Source organism: Rhincodon typus, chromosome 1 (assembly GCF_021869965.1).
Source record: "Rhincodon typus isolate 14 chromosome 1, sRhiTyp1.1, whole genome shotgun sequence".
Classification (NCBI taxonomy): domain Eukaryota; kingdom Metazoa; phylum Chordata; class Chondrichthyes; order Orectolobiformes; family Rhincodontidae; genus Rhincodon; species Rhincodon typus.
In genome coordinates this window covers 85,487,369-85,495,786 of record NC_063332.1, presented here as the reverse complement: position 1 = coordinate 85,495,786, position 8,418 = coordinate 85,487,369, and positions in this window count along the sequence as shown.

Genomic DNA, 8,418 nt, shown 5'->3' with positions numbered 1-8,418 from the left:
CTGGATTGATTGGACTCGCACGAACTATTTGTAGATTAGCGGCTTCTTGGGCTGCTGTCTATCGGGTCCACCAGGCAGCATTTACCTGGGATACTCTGTTCATAGAGAGCAAAGTATGTATGGCATGCGGGCATTTAACTATTAATCTCTGATCCAACACCAGACCCGCAGTAACTTCCACCACCATGTACGTAGCTTGCACCACTCTCCAACAGCTTCCCCATCCGAGGGCTATACAGTCTAATTTCCGTGAGTAATACCCAAACAGGTCTCAACTTGTCCCCGCGTTCCTGGGCCAGCACCAGTGTCATATAGCCCTCCTTCTTGTGGACAAATAATGTAAAGGGTTTTTCGTTACTGGGGATCCCCAATGCTGGTGCGGAACAAAGTGCTCTCTTTAGGTTCTGGAAGTCTTCTTCCTGTTCCTTTGTCAGTGCAATTTGTTCTTTCGAGACCTGTTTCCCCTTCAGGATGTCTGCCAGGGGCTGGGCTAGTTGGGTATACAAATTAACCCAGCACCGGTTAAAGTTACACAGATCCAGAAATGCCCTCAGTTCTCGAATTGCTGTAGGCTGTTCGGCAGCCTCTATGGCTGCAGTCCAACTTTGGGTGATCCCCCTTTTCTCGTGGGAGATTTTCTGTCCTCGAAAGACTACCTCTTCCTGGGCAACCTAAGAATTTTTAATACTGGTCTTATGACCTTTCAATTGCAGGTGGTTTAGGAGGGTCTTAAGGTCTATCTCATGTTGCTTTTCCATTTCTGAAGCTATCAGTATATCATTCACCTACTGAATGATAACTGACACAGTTGGCGACATTTCACTGAGGTGGTTTTGTAAGGCCATATGGTCAGGATGTCATGGAATCCCTGTGGGAATCTGGCCCATGTGTATTTTTTGTACAGTAAAGGCAAACTACAACTGTACTTCAGGTGCTAGGGGTGCTAACCAGAAGCCGTTAGCCATATCTATGACTGAGAACCACTTGTGGTCTGGCGTTAAGGAACTGAATATAGTACAGACGTCAGCTACTAGTGGGACCTTTTGATCGATGCATTGGTTGGCTTTCCTTTAATCTATAGTTAATCTCCATTCCCCCCTCACCTTTTGTATGGGCCACACCAGGCTGTTAGAGGTGCTGTGGGTTTTTACCAAAATCCCTTTTTCCTCTAACCTCCTGAATTATCAAGAGGATTCCTGCAGTAGACGTCAGGCTGACAAGGTACTGTTTAGTGCAAGATGGAGGTGTTCCTGTAAAAGTCATGGGTTCCATTTGCAGTAACCTGTGGTCATTCTTGTCTTCAGCCCAGATGGGCTGGTCTTTTAATTCTTCCCTTTGTAGGGTTCTGATGGACCATGTTGTTTGTCCATCATTGAAATGTAAAGACGAATTTAGTTGGGTGAGGATATCCATTCCGAGGAGCAGCTCGGCTACAGGTCCTACCCATATAAAAGTTACTAACTCATGGGGATGGAATGCAATATACATGGGTTTGGTCCTTTTAATTTTGATCTTGTCAGCTCCTGCTCCGTAACCTGTTTTCACTATCCCGTCTAGCAGGAGTTTGGTCACATTCTTCTGGGGTAGGCATGTCAACCCTGCTCCTGTATCCAAAAGGCACTCAATGACCATGTTGCCTGGCCTCATGGTCACATACAGTCCGTCTCCCCTCTGCTGGCATAAAGACTGTAGGAGGCTAGAGGGGCACGGGGTGGGCTCTGTCAGTTTTTTATCATCAGCAGCTCATGCTGCTGCTGGGTGGTTAGCTTTTTAAACTGCTCTAGGAGATCAGTCTTACTTCTGGTTTTTGGGGTCTCCTCTTCCTTCTTGCTTATTGGGTGACTTCGCCCTTTTTCCCTTTGCCAGTGCCTTCTGGCCCATTGGCCTTCCTTCCCACAGACATAACACTTCCCTGAGCGTTTGTCCTGGGTCTTTCCGGGGTTACTGGGGGTCTGTCTCATTTTTTCTGTCTGTAGGGCTCGCAATTTGGCACCCATATCTTGGTTGAACCAATGGGCTCGGTTCACCAGATCATAATAATTAGTCCCTGTATAGTCTCAGCCTGGTTTGGGAACTTCAGCATTTTAGTAAGCTCAGGTTTAAGTCTGGCCGCAAAAGCAGACTTCAGCAGGCCATAATCACAACCTTTAAAATCCCTATTGTCCTACACATTTGGGATTCCTGCATACTCTTTCCAGGTCATCCTAAACTTTTCCTCATATTCTGGAACCTTCCCTGTAGCCCCCAGCAAGCCGTGACTTTCGTCCAGTCGGTCTTAGGCGGACTATACCCCTGTAATCAATATCTTGCTGCTGTCCAGCCAGCTTGCAGTTCCTGCTCATGCTCTCCAAAGGCACCTTTGAATGCCTCAAGGAGAAGGCATTCTTCTGTTTTAGTGACAATGACATTCAGAATCTGTACCCCGCCCCATGGATGGAGTATATATATTCCCCTAAACTGGTCTAGGCTTTCCCATAACTTCATTGGCTGTTTCTTTGGGTGAAGCATTTCTTAAGACCACTTGTCTATATTCTCAGGGGTCATAGATTCATGCATAGTGTGTTTCTCGATCCATTTTACCAGAATGTCCACCTTAGTGCCATCTTGTAATCTTTGCCTTACCACTTTCTCTATTTTTACCTTCTTGGTTTTAAGGGGTTGTAAAAATGGTGCTGGGGATATACAAGTCTCATTGTTTTCACAACTAGAGGACCCATCACTTTCGTCCCTCCATTTCCGAAGGGCGATAGCTTTGTTTTGCTGAACCACTTCCTGGATGTAGCTGGTAGTTGGATACAAATTCTGTATGGGCTTGGAAACCAGGGAAGAAACTGACAGGACTGTTATCTCGTCCTTGTTTCTTGTTTTCTTTCTCAAGCTCCTGATTTTTAAGTTCAGCTTTATCCCCGCTTTGATCTTTCCTTTTGCAGCTGTTCATGCACTGCTTTTAATTGCTATTAAAGATGGTTTAATTCACAATAATGGGCTGATCGAGACATGACTTCATTCCTTTGGCGAATTTGTCCCATTAAAGCAGGGGAACATTTAGTTCTGCCCTTATCTGTCAGGTTGTTTCTCTCCTGACCCGTTTCATGTTGTCTAGGGTCCACTGTCCTTTGGGAATATTGTATTTCTGCCAGATTTTGGTTAGGTTTTTCCCTAACGAGAACTGTACTTCAATGTAATTTTGTAACTGCCACAGCACTTCTTCCTCGGTTATGTCAGGAGGGGCCAGCCTGTCTTTGAAGGTTGTAGGCAGCTTACTGGGGTCACTCATAGTCACCCAAATATTCACACTGTGGGAAATTTCTTGCCATGGGCAATTTCAGCCAACTTGGAGCACTCGAGGTCTGGGCGCAAGGGGATTCAAAAATGGCCAACTCAGGAGAGGTTTGGGATCACATTCAGGGACTAGGTCACAACTTTAAGAAGGAAGTCCCTTACTTTTGGAGTACTTCAGTGACTGGTCAGTTTCGAAGGTGACCCCAGCAATCTTGCCAACTACACCATGTTGTGGGATCATGTTCAATAACGACTGAGATCGGTGAGTGACGAAAATAGCTTCTTTATTGAGCATCCGCAGTAGCACAGTTTGAGGTGGCGATGAAATCCAAAGTACAGTTTTACGGTAGCCTCTTTCATACACAGCTTTTACATACATTAAAATTTTAGCACTATGGTGTCATATAGTTGTATCTATTATACACAAGTTTGCGTGACATCTGTCCTGGGAAGCAGAAGATTGTTTAAGCACTTGCTAAATGCTGGCTGTTACTCCTGATGGGATTAGAATGTCTGTCCAGTCTGAGTTTGCATAATTAAGAGGTGTTAGTCCTTTTGTCTTTAAAGTTAGCAAGGTTAATAAAAATACTAGACCTATATGACCTAAATAAGTGAGAAATTATATGTGTACTAAAGTATAGAGGATATTAAACTAATCTCCCACAGCTGGAATGTGAAATGTCATCAACTATTGCTGGTTTTTAATAGTTCCTACGCATGCATTCACGCAGTTTCATGGAAGTGCTGTTTTGATAATAAGTTTCTTAAGGAGGGTAGCGGCTCTATTTAATATGTATTTAAAAGGTATAAATCTGTATATTAGTACAAGGTGGTTGTCCTAAATAAAGGTTATTAATAGATAATACAGTGTTATAGAATTAGGTAGTGTATAAGGAAATTTCAAAATGATAAAAAGCAGCAGATTTTAGGGACATGATGGTGGAGGAAACTGTTAAATGTCCTGCAGCCTATTCAGGTACTGAGAGATGGTTACTAAGGGCTAATTAATTTTAAAATCTTTCCTTCATTCCAAGTGATTATGGAGACACGATGGCAGGGATGGCATGGTTCTGAGTAGGTTACAGCATTAACATTTATTCAGGGGTAGCCTTTGATACAGAAACAGGTGTAAACACTGCTTGCAGCATGGAGCCAATAAGAATTGAAACATGTAAAGAAACAGTAATGGGTTGACAGCCTAGGAAGGGATGTTTAATTTAGTTTACCTTGTAAGAGTAAAATGTACTACAAAAATTCAGTTTTATGAATGAATGAATGGAAATGCAGTATAGTAAACATAGAGCATTTTTGGAGCAGAAAGGCTGACGTTTCGGGCGTTTCGGGCCTAGACCCTACTAGGCCCGAAGCGTCAGCCTTTCTGCTCCTATGATGCTGCTTGGCCTGCTGTGTTCATCCAGCCCTACACCTTGTTATCTCCGGGTTCTCCAGCATCTGCAGTTCCTACTATCTCTGATAGAGCATTTTTAAGTGAGTTAGTAAAGAGAATCATAATACAATATCTCACAGAATGCTCTGATGAAGAGTCGTCTCGAGTCGAAATGCTAGCTTGCTCTCTTTCAATGGATGCTGCCTGACCCACTGTGAGTTCCAGCATTTTTTGTTTTCAGGTTGTATGAACCGACGTTAATCCACCCCCAATTTAGTATCACTTTAATTCTCATTGAAAAGCTGATATTCTGCCTCCTGCTCAATTATGTAACCCACCCACCTCATTTCTTGCTCCCAATATATGATGAGATTCTGTCCTGCATCTTCTTACTTGGTGAAGACAGTTGAAGGGTTTTAACTTGATATTGAGCCATGCTCTTAGCCTCCATGTGTAATCTCATTTTTGCTCTCTAATCACCCCAACTGCATTTAATACCAGTTTGTGATTGGAATGCTTCTGATCACCAGTATTTTTCTTCAGGACTTCCACAGGTCTGGCACTATAAGCACTAGTTATATGGCCATTATATTTTTGAAAAAATAGGAAACAATGTGACACTGTAAAAGCATTAAAGAAACAGTACCGTGCAGAAGTCAGATCAAATCTTGTCTCGGTGAGTGTTAAAGCATCTTTCATTTGTTCATGGGATGTGGATGTTGCTGGCTGGGCAAGCATTTATTGCCCATGCCTAATTGCCCTTGAGAAGGTGGTGGTGAGCTGCCTTTTTAAACCGCTGCAGTCCATGTGTTGTAGGTCAGCCCACAATCCTGTTAGGGAGGAAATTCCAGGATTTTGAACCAATAACACTGAGGGAATGATGATATATTTCCAAGTCAGGATGGTGAGTGGAGGGGAATTTGCAGGTGGTGGTGGTGTTCCCATGTATCTCCTTATCTTTCTTTCTGAAGTGGTCATTGGTTTGGAAGGTGCTGACTAACGAGTGTTGGTGAATTTCTGAAGTGCATATATAGATAGTATACACTGCTGCTACTGAGCATCAGTGGTGGAGGGAATGGATATTTGTAGACACAATGTCAATCAAGCAGCTGCTTTGTCCTGGATGGTATCAAGCTTTCAGGGTATTGTATAACCTCCACACATCCAGGCAAGTGGGGAGTATTCCATCACACTCCTGACTTGTGCCTTGTAGATGGTATTGGCAAGTCAGGAAGTGAGTTATCCATTGCAAGTGATGCCAGACACTCATGATATTGACCCTGCCAATTGTCCATAAACATTGCATGTAGTGTAGTTTGGATCCGGTTCATGTCCTCCCTGCTTGATAAGTGTGTAATAGCATCTCTAAATAGGTTTATTAAAACATTTCTCCAGAAATCGTTGAAATGGGCAGGCAGCATGAAATTGGTATCCTGCTACTGGTACAATCAATGGATTTAGGTGAATAGTGTGTGATGATCCCTGTGCTTATTTTTGCAGAATGTGCATGTAGCCCCTTTTCCTTTTACGAATTAATTCCACAATTCCCTCTTTGCAATCAGTTTCTTGGAATATCAATCATGACATGTCATGTCCTTTAATATTATGTTTGATAGCCCATCTTGATTAGCTGCCTTGCTCTCTTATGGTACTCTTAGTCAAAAATCACTTCTTTATAGCTGTTTTTGTATGTAGTGCAATTTCTTCACCTTCAAACAAAAATTATGTATGAGAGAGGCTTTGATTCTTCTGTCCTAATATTATTCAATAACCCTGTCACCATCGCTGTCTGATGCAGAGTTCCAGAGTCACAAACCCTCTGAAAGAACAAGTCTATCCTCAACTCTGTCCTTAAAGGACAAATTGTAATTTTAAAAGAGTGCCCTGTAGTTCTGGACTTAACCACAAGAGGAAACATCCTTTCAACGTCCACCTTGTCAAGACCATTCAGGATCTCATACACTTCAGTCGTCACCTCTCACTCTTCTGAACTCCAGTGGATACAAGTTCAATCTATCAAACCAATCCTCATAAGACAACTTATTTATTTCAGGTATGAAGTTAGTAAACCACTCTGAATCATCTCCAATGCATTTATTTCCTTCCTTAAATCAGGATGCTAAGATGTGGTTTCACCAATGCCCAATGTAAATGAAGCATATCATCCTTACTTTAATGTTCAATTTCTCTTATAATAAAGAGTAGCTACCTATTAGCCTTCTTGATTACATGTTGCATCTGCATACTGACTTTTTGTGACTCATGCACTAGAACACTTAAATTTCTTTGCAGCTCAGAATTCTGCAATCGTTCTCCATTTTAGTAATACTCCACTATTTTATTCTTCCTTCCAAAGTGGTAACTTTACGTCTTCCCATACTAAACCCCATCTCCCAGATTTAACTTTATTTCTTTTCTACTTTGTAGCTAAGATTTTGTACCTAGCTACCTTTGTATCTAAGGTGATGCTGGGAATGGCAACTTTGTACACTTTTCACTTTACTGTTGTATCCCTGTACTTGAGTACATGTGACAATAAAACCCCCAATTCTAATTATACCCATTCACTCAACTGATCTATATATCAATCTGCAACTTTTTTAGGTCTTCTTCACAACATATGACCTACTTATCATCATCTTTAAATTCAGCTACCATGCTTTTGCTCCCCTTATCTAAGTCATTAATGTAATTGTCAAAAGGCTGTGGTGCAGACCTCTGCAGGACTCCACTCATCAGATCCCATTTACCCATTCTTGCTTTTTGAAAACCAACCTTTAATAATTTAAAGCCACCGTCTACCTGCTGTCTTGTAATACATTTTACCAGTCCACCAACTTCCTCCTCATACCTGTCCTGGGTTAGATTTAGGGCTCTCATTTCAGATTGATTGGCATATTTTTCAAACTTAATGGACAATTCTATCATATAAGGGTCACTATTTCCTATAAGTTCCTAATGTTGTCAATTGTTTTCCCCAAATATATTGATTACAAGTATTTTTAATATATTGTGTTAACTGCAATACTGATCTCATTAATGCTTTATTCTAATGTTATTCATGTTTTACCCTTTTCCAATTCCCATTCCTATTTTCAATTGTACCGGTACTTTATGTTTAATTTACAAGGCCTTTTTAAACCTTTATTCTTTGCATACTTCCCTTTGTTGCTCACATTGATTCCTGTTTACTCCTCAGCATTTCTGTCTGATGGAATATATATGTTCTGCAATCCCCTAATTATACCTGAATATATTCAATTTACTCTTTGAACCTATTCCACAAAGTAACGAATGCCAATCCATCATTCTCAGTACTTTTTGAAAGTCTTATTTTAAGCTCCATCATCTTGTGGTCATTGTTAGCTAGATGTCATGACTTTGACTACAATGGAACCTGGAAACAGAAACGCAAACTTGGGGACCAGTTCGCACAGCACCCGTGCTCTGCATGCACCAACCAACCCGACCTTCCAATTGCCATGCACTTTAACTCCCTCTCCCACTCCCCTGGTGACACGTCCATCCTTGGCCTCCTCCACAGTCAGAGTGAGGCCAAAAGTAAACTGGACGAACAACATCTGATATTTTTCCTTGGGATCTTACAGCCAAATGGCCTCAATATTGAATCAGAGATAGTAGGAACTGCAGATGCTGGAGAATCCGAGACAACAAGGTGCAGGGCTGGATGAACACAGCAGGCCAAGCAGCATCATAGGAGCAGAGAGGCTCCAAGCAGCATCATAGGA